The sequence below is a fragment of the Heptranchias perlo genome, chromosome 4 (assembly GCF_035084215.1).
Source record: "Heptranchias perlo isolate sHepPer1 chromosome 4, sHepPer1.hap1, whole genome shotgun sequence".
NCBI classification, from domain to species: Eukaryota; Metazoa; Chordata; class Chondrichthyes; order Hexanchiformes; family Hexanchidae; genus Heptranchias; species Heptranchias perlo.
Window position 1 is genome coordinate 134,314,381 of NC_090328.1, and position 15,808 is coordinate 134,330,188.

The window sequence follows — 15,808 nt, forward strand, 5'->3', positions numbered from 1 at the left end:
TGTAACAACCTTTTATGTGGCACCTTATCAAATGCCTTTTGAAAATCCAAAAATACTACATTCACTGGTTCCCCTTTATCTACCCTGCTGGTTACATCCTCAAATAACTCGAATAAATTTGTCAAACACTATTTCCCTTTCATAAAACCATCTTGACTCTGCCTAATCACATTATGATTTTCTAAGTGCCCTGTTTCCACTTCCTTAATAATGGATTCCAGCATTTTCCTGATGACTGATATCAGGCTAACTGGCCTGTGGCTCTCTGTTTCCTCTCTCCCTCCCTTCTTGAATAGCAGGGTTACATTTGCTACCTTCCAGTCCACTGGGACCAAACCAGAATCTAGAGAATTTTGGAAGATCATAACCAATGCATCCACTATCTCTGCAGCCACATCTTTTAGAACCCTCGGATGTAGGTCATCAGGTCCAGGGGATTTATCAGCTTTTAGTTCCATTAGTTTGTCCAGTACTTTTCCTCTAGTGATATTAATTGTTTTAAGTTCCTCACTCTCATTTACCCCTTGGTTCCCCATTATTTCTGGTATGTTTTTTGTGCCTTCTACTGTGAAGACAGATACAAAATATTTATTTAACGCATCTGCCATTTCCTGATTCCCCATTATAATTTCTCCTGTCTCAGCCTCTAAGGGACCAACATTTACTTTTGCTGCTCTCTTCCTTTTTACATACTTGTAAAAGCTCTTACAATCCATTAAGTAAGGAGAATATGCATTAGATCAGTGTGCAACACTGATTTAAAAGGACAGATATGATTTTGGAACTCAACGCTCCAGCCAACACAGACTTAACTTCGCACAGCTGAACAGGTCATAAACAGCATGGATGACCCCACCCCCCCCCCACCAGCTCTATTTAAAGGGATCATGCAGGATTTGCAGGTTAGTGGCTGGATTATTGCTTCTGGCTGCTGATGCATTTGTACCTGTTTTTGGACGTCTCCTATACTTGAATACTGAGACTAGGGGACATAGCCTAAAAATTAGAGCTGGAACTTTCAGGAGTGAAGTTAGGAAACACTTCTACAGGATGGTAGAAGTTTGGAATGCTCTTCTGCAAATGGCAGTTGATGCTAGCTCAATTGTTAATTTTAAATCTGAGACTGATAGATTTTTGTTAACCAAAAGTATTAAGGGATATGAGGCTAAGGCAGGTATATGGAGTTTGGTCACAGATAAACCATGATCGCATTGAATGGTGGAACAATCTTGAGGGGCTAAATGGCCTACTCCTGTTCCTATAATAAAGTTTCAATACTCTGCAGGGACTGGGCTGCCTAGCTGTCAGGCAACAGCAAGGACACTGGCGGAGTGGCAGGGGTAGGACGGGAATGCTGTCATCCTGAGAGAGGACAACAGGTTCATGTTCCACGGAGCTACTGCCGCTTGCTGCCTCCTGTTATGTGCCACCTTCTCCTGCAAGAAAGCGGGACGTGTGTCGGTGAGGGTCCTGCAGGATGTTTGGGTGATGTGCCTGCCATGGTTGAATAGCTGCCAGTGTGTGTGACCTGTGAGTTGTGAGTGTGCGGCTTGCAACTGTGGTAATGTGTGAGGGTGAGAGCAAGCATCTGATTGGAAGAGTTGAGTACTGATGGAACGAGTTTGTTGGTAGGTGGGCGATGGGGGGGTGTAGTGCATGGTGCAGTGGATGCGGCTAGTGGTGCAGTTGGTAGGAGCTGTCACTTGACAGTTGACCTCACTCACCTTGACCACTCGTGTCGAAGCATTGAACTTCTTCCTGCACTGCATCCATGTTCATGGTGCTATGCGCCTGGCATTGACCTCGTCCCCAGCTGCCTCCCACTGCCTCTTGAGCATATGTCTGGAAGGCCTCTTGTCCCCCTGCGGATATAGGATGCCCCTCCTTCTGTCCACCTCTTGCACCAAGGCCTCTGGAGCATCATCAGAGAACCTTGGTGCACACTCTCTCGCAGGCCTGGTACAAACTCAGATCGGCAGATTGGTCAAGTCTGGCGTGCAAATTGGAGGATGTGGGATTTAGTAGTGTGCAAACTTTATTCAATGTTCCAACATAACTCATCTGTTTGTAAACACAGGGACGGGACCTGCATCTGTATTTTACATGTGTGATGACTTATCTCCGTTCAGACTCTGTGGACCCGTATCTTATATTTTGTAAGTAAGAGGTGTGGGCTGCCTTTAAGAGGTGTTGGCTGCCTTTACATGGTGCTAGCTATTTGCATGATATCGGAGCCCCCCTGCTGGTGAGCAGCCACTCAACAGCACAGCGAGGCCTGGCTGCTTGCAGATGTCAGGTAAATGACCGGGCAGCACAAATGTTATATGCTGCCTGCATCTCAACGACCGGGCACGGCTTAATCACGCACCGCGACCCCCGCGCCCAGAATCAGGAGTTGTCAAATTTAACCCCCTATATTGTGACAGCTCTACGGTGACCTTAGCCCCAGTGGAAATAACAGCTCAATTGCTAAATTTAAATCTGAGATAGATAGCTTTTTGGCAATCAAAGGTATTAAGGGATATGGGCCAAAGGCGGGTATATGGAGTTAGATCACAGATCAGCCATGATCTTATCAAATGGCGGAGCAGGCACGAGGGGCTGAATGGCCTACTCCTGTTCCTATGTTCCTATGAATTCTGCACAAGCTTCATTGCGTCAGAGTGGGTAAGGAACATTTATGCTCAGTGATGAGTTGAACTGTTTTCGTGATGACCATCAACCCTTTAAGATCTGCAGATTTTAAAAATTCTTATCAATTAAAATTTGCTTAGGCAGCCAGTTAAAACAGCAATTGGGGCCCGATGATGTCATCAGAGCCCAATTTGCACATTTAAAGAAGGAGCCTGCCGGCTTCAGGCGTGCGTCACTGCCGTTTGCTCAGAAGAGCAAGTTCAAATGGAAGACAGCAGAAACGGAGCGGGAAGTCTCCCGGGCAATTTTAAATGACCGCCTACCCGGCAGGTTTGGTTAAAATCGCCCCTACAGCGACCCGAGGAAATCTTCCTATTATGTTTACAATGTCACTAACACACAGTGACCAGAGGAACTCTTCCCACTCTGAAGTAAAGGAAACATTCAAATATATTTAGATGTGAAAAGTAGATGTTGCCGCTTGTCTTAAAAGGACACATGTGCATTCAATATTTTAAAATTAGACTAACTGTTTTCACATCTTAACCTGTTTTCCCATTAATCTAATTTTTTTTGGATGACATGCAGTAATGAGTGTCCATATAAGGGTTGAGTTCCTGATCCATGGTGCCCATGGTGAGATGCCTCACATGCATCGAACGCACGTTGGAAAATCGTGAGCTGTGGGCCTGCACTTTTCTGATATACAAGCTATATGGTATGGGTGCAAACGATCTTATCACATACAAGAATTTCCTAGTACCAAGTATCACACGTACAAGAGGAGGCCGTTCAGCCCATCGTGCCTATGCCAGCTCTTTGAAAGAGCTATCCAATTAGTCCCATTCCTCTGCTTTTTCCCCATAGCTCTGTAATTTTTTTCCCTTCAAGTATTTATCCAATTCCCTTTTGAAGGTTATGATTGAATCAGCTTCCACCACCCTTTCAGGCAGTGCATTCCAGATCATTACAACTCACTGCGTAAAAAAATGTTTCCTCATGTCGCCTCTGGCTCTTTTGCCAATCATCTTAAATCTATGTCCTCTGGTCATTGATCATTCTGCCACTCGAAAGAGTTTCTCCTTATTTACTTTATCAAAACCCTTTATGATTTTGAACACCTCGATCAAATCTCCCCTTAACCTTCCACGTTCTAAGAAGAACAACCCCAGATTCTCCAGTCTCTCCACATAACTGAAGTCCCTCATCCCTGGTATCATTCCAGTAAATCTCTTCTGCACTCTTTCTAAGGCCATGACCTCCTTCTAAAGTGAGGAGCCCAGAATTGAACACAATACTCCAGCTGAGGCCTAAGCAGTGTTTTATAAAGGTTTAACATAACTTCCTTGCATTTGAACTCCATGCCTCTGTTAATAAATTTTACAACACCAAGTTATAGTCCAGCAATTTTATTTTAAATTCACAAGCTTTCGGAGATTTTCTCCTTCCTCAGGCAAATGTTTCAAGATCTCCTTGAAGCCTACGCATTTACAATTGTTTACAATTGTTTACAATTGTCAACCCCAGTCCATCACCGGCATCTCCACATCTGTTAATAAAGCCATGGACTTCATATGGTTTTTTAATAGCCTTCTCAACTTGTCCTGCAACCTTCAAGGATTTGTGTATTGCACCCCCAGGTCTCTACTCCTGCACCCCCTTTAAAATTGTACCATTTAGTTTATATTGCCTCTCCTCATTCTTCCTACCAAAATGTATCACTTCACACTTCTGTGTGATAAATTTCATCTGCCATGTGTCTGCCCATTTCACCAGTCTGTCTATGTCCTCCTGAAGTCTGTTGCTATCCTCCACATTGTTTACTACATTTCTGAGTTTCGTGTCATCTGCAAACTTTGAAATTATACCCTCCATACCCACGTCCAGGTCATTAATATATATGAAAAAGAGCAGTGGTCCTAATACTGACCCCTGGGGAACCAACCCCTCCAGTCTGAAAAACAACTGTTCACCACTACTCTCTGCTTCTGTCCCTTAGCCAATTTTATATCCATGCTGCCACTGTCCCTTTAATCCCATAGGCTTTAATTTTGCTAATAAGTCTATTATGTGGCACTTTATCAAATGTCTTTTGAAAGCCCATAGGCACATCCACCGCACTATCCTCATCAACCCTCTCCGTTACTTCATCAAAGAACTCAATCAAGTTAGTTGATCACAATTTTCCTTCAACAAATCCATACTGACTTTCATTTATTAGCCCAATCTTTTCCAAGTGCCAATTAATTTTGTCCCAGATTATTGTTTCTAAACTTTTCTCCATCACCGACATGAGGCTGACTGGCCTATAATTGCTGGATTTATTCCTCTCCCCTTTTTTTGAACAGGGATGTAACATTTACAATCCTCCAGTCCTCCGGCACCGTCCCCATATCTAAGGAGGATTGGAAGATTGTGGACAGAGTCTCCGCAATTTCTACCCTTACTTCCCTCAGTGACCTAGGATGCATCCCATCTGGATCAGGTGACTTTCTACTTTGAATACTGCCAATCTTTTAAGGCCCTCCTCTTTATCTATTTTTATCCCATGCAATATCGCTACTCCCTCTTCCTTTACTGCTACATTGGCAGCATCCTCTTCTCCAGTGAAGACAGATGTGACGTATTCATTTAATGCCTCAGCCATACCCTCTGCCTCCACAGGAAGATCTCCTTTTTCATCCCTAATCGGTCCCACCCTTCCTTTGACTACCCTTTTATCATTTACATGTTTATAAAAGAATTTTGGGTTCCCTTTTTTGTTAGCAGCTGATCTATTCTCACACTCTCTGCCCCGCGGGGAAATAGCCTAACATTTAGAGCCAGGATGTGCAGGAGTGAAGTTAGGAAATGCTTCTACCTGCAAAGGGTGGGAGAAGTTTGGAACACTCTTCTGCAAATGGCAGCTGATGCTAGCTCAATTGTGAATTTTAAATCTAAGATTGATAGATTTCTGTAAACCCAGGGTATTAAGGGATATGGGGCTAAGGCGGGTATATGGAGTTAGGTCACAGGTCCACCATGATCTCATTGAATGGCAGAACAGGCTCGAGGGGCTAAATGCCACTGCCACTTGCTGCCTCCTGATATGCACCAACTTCTTCTTCATGTGCATGGGTGATGTGCCTGTCATGGTTGAATAGCTACCAGTGTGGCCTGTGAGTTGTGGGTGGACGGCTTGCAACAGTGGTCATGTGTAATGGTGAGAGGAAGCATCAGGTTAGCAGAGTTGAGTATTAATGAAAAGATTTTGTTGGTATGTGTGTGATGGGGGTGTAGTGCGTGGAGCAGTTGGTAGGAGACGCCACTTGACAGTTGACCTCACTCACCTTCACCACTCATTTCAAAGCACTGAACTTCTTCCTGCACTGCATCCATGTTCATGGTGCTGTGCGCCTGGCATTGACTTTATCCCCCATTGCCTCCCATTGCCTTTTGGGCACATGTCTGGAGGGCCTCTTGCCACCTCCCCACCCCCCCACCCCACCCACCCCCCGCAGATATAGGATGTCCCTCCTTCTGTCCACCTCTTGCACCAAGGCCTCTGGTGCATCATCTGAGAACCTTGGTGCACGCACTCTAGCAGGCCTGGTACCAACTCAGATCGGCAGATTGGTGAGGATGTGGGATTTAGTAGTGCGCAATCTTTATTCAATGTTTTACTCATCACTCACCAGTGTGTAAACATAGGGACAGGATGTGCATCTGTTTTACGTGTGCGGTTTCTGATCTCCGTTAAGACTCCGTGCAGACAGCAGACTGCTATTTTTGGCAAATAACAGGTACCGGCTACCTTTAAGAGATTTTAAGAGACATTCTCCCTTTAAGTGATTGGGCCTCCCCCTGCAGGTGGAAAGTGCGAATTGCATTGAATCCTCATGTCAACACTGAATTCCAAAGCTGCTTGCAGGTAAGTCCTCAGGCCTGATGAAAGTCTTGTCCTGCCTGTGCAGGGGCCATTGGGCATGGGTTAATAGCGGATCATGCTACCCGCGCCCAATAATAGGCCTTATCAAATTTTTTTCCCCATATATCTTTAGTCATCCAAGGATCTCTAGGTTTGGATGCCCTTCCTTTTTCCCTTGTAGGATTGTGTCTACTCTGTACCTGAACCAACTCCTCCTTGAAGGACTCCCATTGTTCAATTACTGTTTTGCCTCCCAATTTTTGATTCCAATCCACCTGGGCAAGATCTCTTTTTAACTCACTGAAATTAGCTCACCCCTAGTTAAGCATTTTCACATTTGATTGTTCCTTGACCTTTTCCATAACTATTCTAAGCCTAATGATATTATGATCACTGTTGCCCAAATGCTCCCCCACTGAAACATGCTCCACCTGCCCCACTTTATTCCCCAGAACTAGATCCAGCACTGCTTCCTTCCTGGTTGGGTTGGAAACTACCCTATAATCTACTTCCTATAGTCCATATATCACATCAACACAGAGGACATACAGGAGACAAATGTAATATCTGTTCATCAATCATTTCAGCAGACTGACAGACAGGCGTTGATTAAAAATGCATGGGACAGGGGATTGTGTAAGTTATAAAGGTAAGATGTAACAACTAATCAGTCATGTGACCAATACAGTTGGGGAAAAGTGCTGGTTTCATCTCATTTGTGTTTTAAGTAAAAGTCGTGTCACCTAAAGGCAGAAAGGCACGATACAATGCAATGCTATCTTATCACACTGCACTGAATTATAGCATAATAATAACTTTCATTTGTATATTTGGCATAAACGGCTCCCATGTTCAGACTTAATGCCAAGGCTGCGCCAATACACAAATTATTTATTACCTCACATGAAAGTGATTCGTTTAATAGTTAAACCATCCTTCAAGAAACTGTCGACATCCCTCAGATTGTGGGGTAAATTTTAACTGAGAGCCGGGAAGGGAGCAGGGAGGAAGATTTCCACGTGCAAAACCCGGAAGGTAAGTGTGTAGGGCAGATCGCAACTTTAATGAGGCCAATCGGTTGCACTTTCGGGTTTCATGCATGGTTGATGGGCTGTCTGCCTGTCGGCAGTGAGGGGAACAGCAAATCGGAGAGGGGGCGGGAGGGAGAGAGAGATCATCGGGCTTGGAAGGAAATCAGAGGTGGGGGGATATGGACGACATTGGGCAGGGGCTTGTCAGTGAGCATTGGGGATTGGCGGGGGGGGTCCAGCATTGGGGGGGTCCACCAACGGGGGGGGCGGGGAAGTTCCTGTTAGGCCTGGATGAGACACTCCTGCTCCTTCGGGCCCACAAGTAGTGCAGTAAAGGCACTCACCTCATGGATCCTGCCCTTCCCGCCTGCTTTCACCTGACGTGAATGGGAAGTGATGGGAAACCCGAACAGGTAAGGTTAAATTTGTTTTAATTGTACAATACACAAAATATTGAGTACCTCAAATATTTCAATGAGGTACAGTTGCCCTTTCAAGCATCGGTCCGCCTGCTTAAAGAGGGGGCGGGACTTCTTGGTGTCTGATCTCCATCGGCATAAAAATCTGCCTGGGTTAAACCCAGAAGTAGGCGTGTTGGAGCCGGGATGCAGTCCCGCTCTGAAAACTTAGCATTTTCACCGGCTACCTGCCCCCAACCCACCCGCTTTTGGGGGTTAAAGTTTACCCCCAAATTACTGATATAATGTGCGTAAGAGGAGAAAGAAATTCATGTAAGGCAAAAGACAAAGTCAAATGGGACTGAAATCAGATTGTAAGAAGAATGTAATGATCATAGAATCATAGAATCATAGAATGATCACAGCACAGAAGGAGGCCATTCGGCCCATCGAGCCCATTGCTGGCTCTTTGTAAGAGCAATCCAGTTAGTCCTGCTCCCTTGCTCTTTTCCCGTAGCCGGGCAAAATTATTCCCTTCAAGTATTTATTCAATTCCTTTTTGAAAGCCACGATTGAATCTGCTTCCAGGCAACGCATTCCAGATCATAACTACTCGCTGAAGTTTTCCCTCATGTTGCCTTTGGTTCTTTTGCCAATCACCTTAAATCTGTGTCCTCTGGTTCTCGACTCTTCCGCCAATGGGAACAGTTTCTCTTTATTCACTTTGTTTAGACCCCTCATGAACACCTCTAGCAAATCTCCTCTCAACCTTCTCTGCTCCAAGGCGAACAATCCCAGCTTTTCCAGTCTATCCACGTAACAGAAGTCCCTCAACCCTGGAACCATTCTAGTAAATCTTTTTGCACCCTCTCTAAGGCCTTCACATCCTTCCTAAAGTGCGGTGCCCAGAATTGGACACAATACTCCAGTTCAGGCAGGACCAGTGTTTTATAAAGATTCAACATAACTTTCTTGCTTTTGTACTTTATTTATAAAGTCCAGGACCCCATAAGCTTTTTTAACTGCTTTCCCAACCTGTCCTGCCACCTTCAAAGATTTGTGCACAAAAACACCAAAGTCCAAGTCCAAGTCATTAATATATATAAAAAAACAGCGGTCCTAGTACTGACCCCTGGGGAACACCACTGTACACCATCCTCCAGTCCGAAAAACAACCGTCCACCACTACTCTCTGTTTCCTGTCACTTAGCCAATTTTGTATCCATGCTGTCACTGCCCCTTTTATTCCATGAACTTCAATTTTGCTGACACGCCTATAATGTGGTACTTTATCAAATGCCTTTTGAAAGTCCATATACACCACATCAACTGCATTGTCCTCACGAATCTTCTCTGTTACCTCATCAAAAAACTCAAATTAGTTAAACACGATTTGCCTTTAACAAATCCGTACTGGCTTTCCTTTATTAATCCACACTTGCCCAAGTGACTATTAATTTTGTCTCGGATTATCGTTTCTAAAATCTTCCCCACCACCGAGGTTAAACTGACTGGCCTGATCAGATACTGTATCATTAACAATGCTGAGAAATTCCCTGAACTTTACAGAAATAGTGGCCCTGATATTTACAGGGAGGTGGGGAGGTAGCAGGGGTGACTTTTGGCGGCCGGGAAACCCCGAAATACGGCGAAAGCAGAGAACCTGCCGAATGTAATGGCAGGATCTCATTTAAAAAATGTTCTCCCTTTCCCACTCGGTAGCCGGCCAGATTGAGAGGCTGGCTGGCTGTCAGGCAGGTAGGCCTGTGGTAGAAGGCTGCAGCCGGGGACCGGAGAGGAGGGAGGAAGAGATCGGGGCGTGGGGTGGGGGGCTGGGCGGTGGGAGTCATCGCGGGGAGGTGGGAGAAAACGCGAGGTGGGGGGAAGAGATCGTGAGACCGGGGGAGAAGACCGTGGGTCAGCATCGGATCGCGGGGCGGTTGGCCTGGAGATCGCGAGGTGGAGAGATCGCGGGAGGGGAGGGGTCAGCGGATCGCGAGGAGCGTGACCGATCGCAGCAGGTTTGCTTGGAGGGCCGGGGGGGAAGCACTCCTGCTTCTCTCGGTACACAAGCAGTGCTGGAAAAGCACTTACCTGTTGGATCCGTCCATTCTCACCTCCCTTTAGCTGCCGGGTTTCCCGAGCCCTGGGAAACCCGGCCCGCAGCCGTTAAATCCAAATGGCTGCTAAAGCCTGAGTCACGCAGCCTCATTAATGTATTTAAATTACTGACCCGCCTCTCGAGAGCAGGTTACTCGCCTGCCCTCAAACCCGCCCTGGTTAAACCGGAAGTAGGCACATTCGGGCAGGTTGGGATCGGGTTACTCATTTTTAAGAATTTAACCCTCCTGTTCCCACCCTCTCCCGCCCGTCCTGGGGAATTAAAATTGTCCCCAGTATTTCTTTTATTTTAAAACCGTTTGTGGCCTTTGTATCTTATGTTCTATTGGTTTAATACCCAAATCCCCAGAGGCGGATAATGCCACTTAACATCATGTAGTTAGAGTGGAAATTAGTGGTGTTCTTAATGAGTTTGTTAAGGCTCACAGTCTTTGCTAATAACAGGGTGTTCTTGTCCCATGCATAAATACTTAATATAAACAGCTTTATATGTACAGATTCATTCACCCTAAGCAGCTCTGTTATTCCTATAAAAAGTCGTGCAGTGGAAATCTTCTCAGATACCGTATTTCAAACTGTATCTTTAGCTGGAGTTTGTTCACAAGTAAGAGAACGGATTTTAAGTTGTTTTTCTGAATCTCAGCAATCTGATAATGTCGTATTTAAGACGTAGTAGGATTGGATCATTACTTTTGTGGAAAAGGTTATGTACTCTTTGTTATTCTAAGGATTTTTAAATTGAGAAGAGAAGCAATTTTGGATGGAATGTCTCCATTTCCCACTGGCATTGCGATCCCAGAGTCACCCTATACTGGGTGTAGTATCAAACGTGTTAACGAGCCTATTGGATCTGGCATTACAGTACTGCCAATGGAACGGGTTCAGGCTGTGGGGGAGGGTGGTAGGTGCAGGACATCCAAATCAATGTGCAGCAGCAGAGTCATTTCCTTTCCCCTTGCATCCAAATTTTACACGTTGGCCAGAAAATAAGGAATGTGCATTATCATCACACCGTTTTAACAAAAAAAAGCAAGGTTTTCTATTGCTAAAAATAACTGCCATTTTGAATATTCATATTACCTAAATATTCACATGATCAACATTAATATAATTAACAGATTTAAAGAAAAACTGCAATGCTGAAAATCTGAAATAGAAACAAAAAAAAAATGCTGGAAACACATAGCAGGTCAGAAAGAAAAAGAGAGATGAATGTTCTGGGTGAGTATCTTTATCAGAACTCTGAACTTGATGAATTATTGTTGTTTTATTCTGCTAAAGCTGATTATCCTAGCCTTTTTTTTTTAAGGAATCTTACAACACCAGGTTATAGCCCAACAATTTTATTTTAAAATCACAAGCTTTCGGAGATTATCCCTTTCGATTCACCTGACGAAGGGGATAATCTCCGAAAGCTTGTGATTTTAAAATAAAATTGTTGGACTATAACCTGGTGTTGTAAGATTCCTTACATTTGTCCACCCCAGTCCATCACCGGCATCTCCACATCATTATTTTTTTTAAACCTTTCAATATTCAGAGTATACTTGAGCTTAAGTATCAGGGTAAATTTTGTCAGGACCATTGAGACATGACTCTCAAACCCCCTTCCCCCCTACAACCACCATAAATGAAAGCAAAAATCATTAACTTCCCTTAGAAAAAGGCTTGGCAACGGGCAGTTGCAGGGGCAGTCTGTAAACACCATGTATTGTTCTATATGTATAAATGCGTAGGCTTCAAGGAGCTCTTGAAACATCTGCCTGAGGAAGGAGGAAATCTCCGAAAGCTTGTGAATTTAAAATAAAATTGCTGGACTATAACTTGGTGTTGTAAAATTGTTTACAATAGAAAAAGGCTAGAATCGTAATTGTCCCCTGACACTTGAGGGAAATGCCACTAAAGACATCCTAGTCACAAAGTAAACTGAGGAGGAATCTAGAAGTAAACAGCACGAACAGAATGTAATTGTTATTAGAAGCTGCACATCTGCTGTGATGGAACGTTTCAGCTCTATAAATGAGCTAAGTGAACTTCCATACATCATCTTGAGAGCAAATGCTAGAGATTTTTTTTAATCATTGTATTTCTTACTGACAAGTACACACATCTGGATTTCCACTCGAAACAGCAAAAGTTTTAGATTTAGGAATGAAGCATCATTAAAAGCCATTGCTGTGGTGACAGTGGCAGCAGCTTTCACACCTCTTTACTAACAATTTTAAGAACCAGTGAAACAAAGAAAAACAAATGTGAGATAAATATAGCATTGGAGAAAGAGCCTTAACTGAGTGAATTTTTCATCAGCTGTAAAGACAAATTATATGGTGTGGTTTGACTGTTTTAGACTTTGAGTCGTCCATAGCATGCCATGATTTATTGTACTCAAGTCTCTGAGAGAGTAAATGCTGTCATTGTAATTAATGGTTTTACTCACTTCTGGAGTTTGCAGTATTAATTATCACAATGAGACTGCCACTTGTGTTTGAGCAGAAGCATATGATACACTTCCATGTTAATGGTCTCAAGCAACAGAACTATCACAGAGAGTGAGACAAAATGTGATGTCTTTATTATTGTCTTTATGGATATGATTAGCATTGTAGGAAGTGCTTGCATGAAAACTAACATTATATAATGAATAACGGATAAGTAGGATGGAGTTATAAAGACGCAGCACAATAGAGAGCTTTCAAATGTTATAAATGAAAAGAATGGACCTCAAGTGCTTTCCACAAGGACCCCCAAGCTGGTATTATTTGACATAATACAGTAAAACATTATAATTATTCTATTCAATTTAGAAGAATAAAGTATTATTTGGTAGGGCTAAGGCAAGAAAAGCTCAGCAGCAAACCAATAATTGAAGGTGTAAGTAAACAATAACTTCCATTTGTCAGGAGTGTATAGGTTAACAAATGGATCGTATTTAATGCTGAGACTGCAGGACTTGATTTAATCAAACCACAAGAGCCATTTATCTGCAGACATGCTGGATAAATAGAATTATTAGAAATAGAATAGTATTCTTATGTAATATTTTAATAAGAATTTTAAAGATCTTTTTAAAAACATTTTGTTTGTTAATTTAATTATTTTCTTTTCGAGTTTACTTTTGTCCCTCTTTGTATCACCTTTATCTTCACTGAATAAGATCAGCAGGCGACTGGCTCTCTGTCCTGTGCCAAGGCCACACTTGATCCAGTTTGCTAAGTTATAGAGTATGAGAGTGAACTTGCCAGGAACATAAAAGTGAACTGTAAAAGCTTCTACAAGTATGTAAAAAGAAAAAGATTAGTGAAGACAAATGTAGGTCCCTTACAGTCAGAAATGGGAGAATTTATAATGGGGAACAAGGAAATGGCAGAGCAATTAAACACATACTTTGGTTCTGTCTTCACGGAAGAGGACACAAATAACTTCCCAGAAATGCTAGCGAGCCAAGGGACTAGTGAGAAGGAGGAATTAAAGGAAATTAATATTAGTAAAAAAATAGTGCTGGAGAAATTAATGGGACTGAAAGCTGTTGAACCCCGAACGCCTGATAATCTGCATCCCAGAGTACTGAAAGAGGAAATAGTGGATGCATTAGTTGTCATCTTATAAAATTTTATAGATTATGGAACAGTTCCTATAGATTGGAGGGTAGCAAATGTAACTTCACTATTTAAAAAAGGAGGGAGAGAGAAAACAGGGAACTACAGACCGGTTAGCCTAACATCAGTAGTAGGGAAAATACTAGTCAATTATAAAGGATGTGATAACAGGAAGCTTAGAAAATATCAACAGGATTAGACAAAGTCAACATGGATTTATGAAAGGGAAATCAAGTTTGACAAACCTACTGGAGTTTTTTGAGCATGTAACTGGTAGAATAGAAAAGGGAGAAACAGTGGATGGGTGTATTTAGAATTACAGAAGGCTTTTGATAAAGTCCCACACAAGAGGTTAGTGTGCAAAATTAAAGCACATGGGATTGGGGTAATATACTGGCATGGATTGAGAATTGTTTGACAGACAGGAAACGGAGAGTAGGAATAAATGGGTCTTTTTCAGGGTGGCAGGCAGTGACTAGTGGGGTACCGCAGGGATCAGTGCTTGGGCCCCAGCTATTCATAATATATATCAATGATTTGGATGAGGGAACCAAATTCAATATTTCCAAGTTTGCTGACGACACAAAACTAGGTGGGATTGTGAGTTAAGGAGGATGCAAAGAGGCTTCAAGGCGATTTAGACAAGTTGAGTGAGTGGGCAAATACATGGCAGATGCAGTATAATGTGGATAAATATGAAGTTATCCACTTCGGAAGGTAAAACAGAAAGGCAGAGTATTATTTAAATGGTGATAGATTGGGAAATGTTGATGTACAAAGGGACCTGGGTGTCCTTGTACACCAGTCACTGAAAGCAAACATGCAGGTGCAGCAAGCAGTTAGGAAGGCAAATGGTATGTTGGCCTTCATTGCAAGAGGATTTGAGTATAGGAGCAAGGATATCTTACTGCAGTTATACAGGGCCTTGGTGAGACCACACCTGGAGAATTGTGTGCAGTTTTGGTCTCCTTACCTAAGAAAGGAGATACTTGCCATAGAGGGAGTGCAGCGAAGGTTCACCAGACTGATTCCTGGGATGGCAGGACTGTATTATGAGGAGAGATTGGGTCGACTCGGCCTGTATTCACTAGAGTTTAGAAGAATGAGCGGGGATCTCATTGAAAAGTATAAAATTCTGACAGGGCTAGACAGACTGGATGCAGGGAGGATGTTTCCCCTGGCTGTGGGGTCTAGAACAAGGGGTCACAGTCTTAGGATACGGGGTAGGACATTTAGGACTGAGATGAGAAGAAATCTCTTCACTCAGAGGGTGGTGAACCTGTGGAATTCTCTACCACAGAAGGCTGTGAAGGCCAATTCCCTGAATATATTTAAGATGGAGCGAGATAGATCTCTAGACACAAAAGGCATCAAGGGGTATGGGAGAGAGAGCGGGAACATGGTATTGAGATAGAGGATCAGCCATGTTCATATTGAATGGCAGAGCAGGCTCGAAGGGCCGAATGGCCTACTCCTGCTCCTATTTTCTATGTTTCCATGTTTCTATGTATAACCAAAGTGTCACACAAAAACTTTGCCTTTAATTTTCCCTTGATCCTTGTGGGGAAACTTATAGAGGCCAACTTTAATTTTGGGTGCACGTCAGGTGGACAGTGGGCGGTGAGCGGAGCAATTGAACTGCCCACCTGCTGGTAAGAGCGAGAGGCCCGAACTATTTATATGGTTGGGCTTCATTATAGTAATATGGGCGAGCTGCCAGTGCTGAACAAGCACTGAAATCCAGAGGCTGCTCCGTGGAGCTGAGCTGGAATTGTGTCAATAAAGGAGGCGGGGCAGGGGGGAGGCAATCCTGAGGGAGGTACGGAGGGACCAGGAGTGGGCAGGAAGATTTATGTGGGGCCAGGAGGAGATTCAAAACCAATGGCACGGCCTGCAGCCATTTGGCCACTCAGTGCACACATTCTGCCTAGTGGAAGAGTTAATATTGTGTCAGCGACTCCGATTTAAATATTTTAACGAAGCTCCGACTTGTTTCGGGCAGGACCGAGGCCCGCTCTAAAATTGAGTCGGGCGGGCCTTGGGAGGCAAGTCCCTCTATTACAACAGTGACTACACTTCAAAAGTATTTCATTGGCTATAAAGCGCTTTGGGATGTCCTGA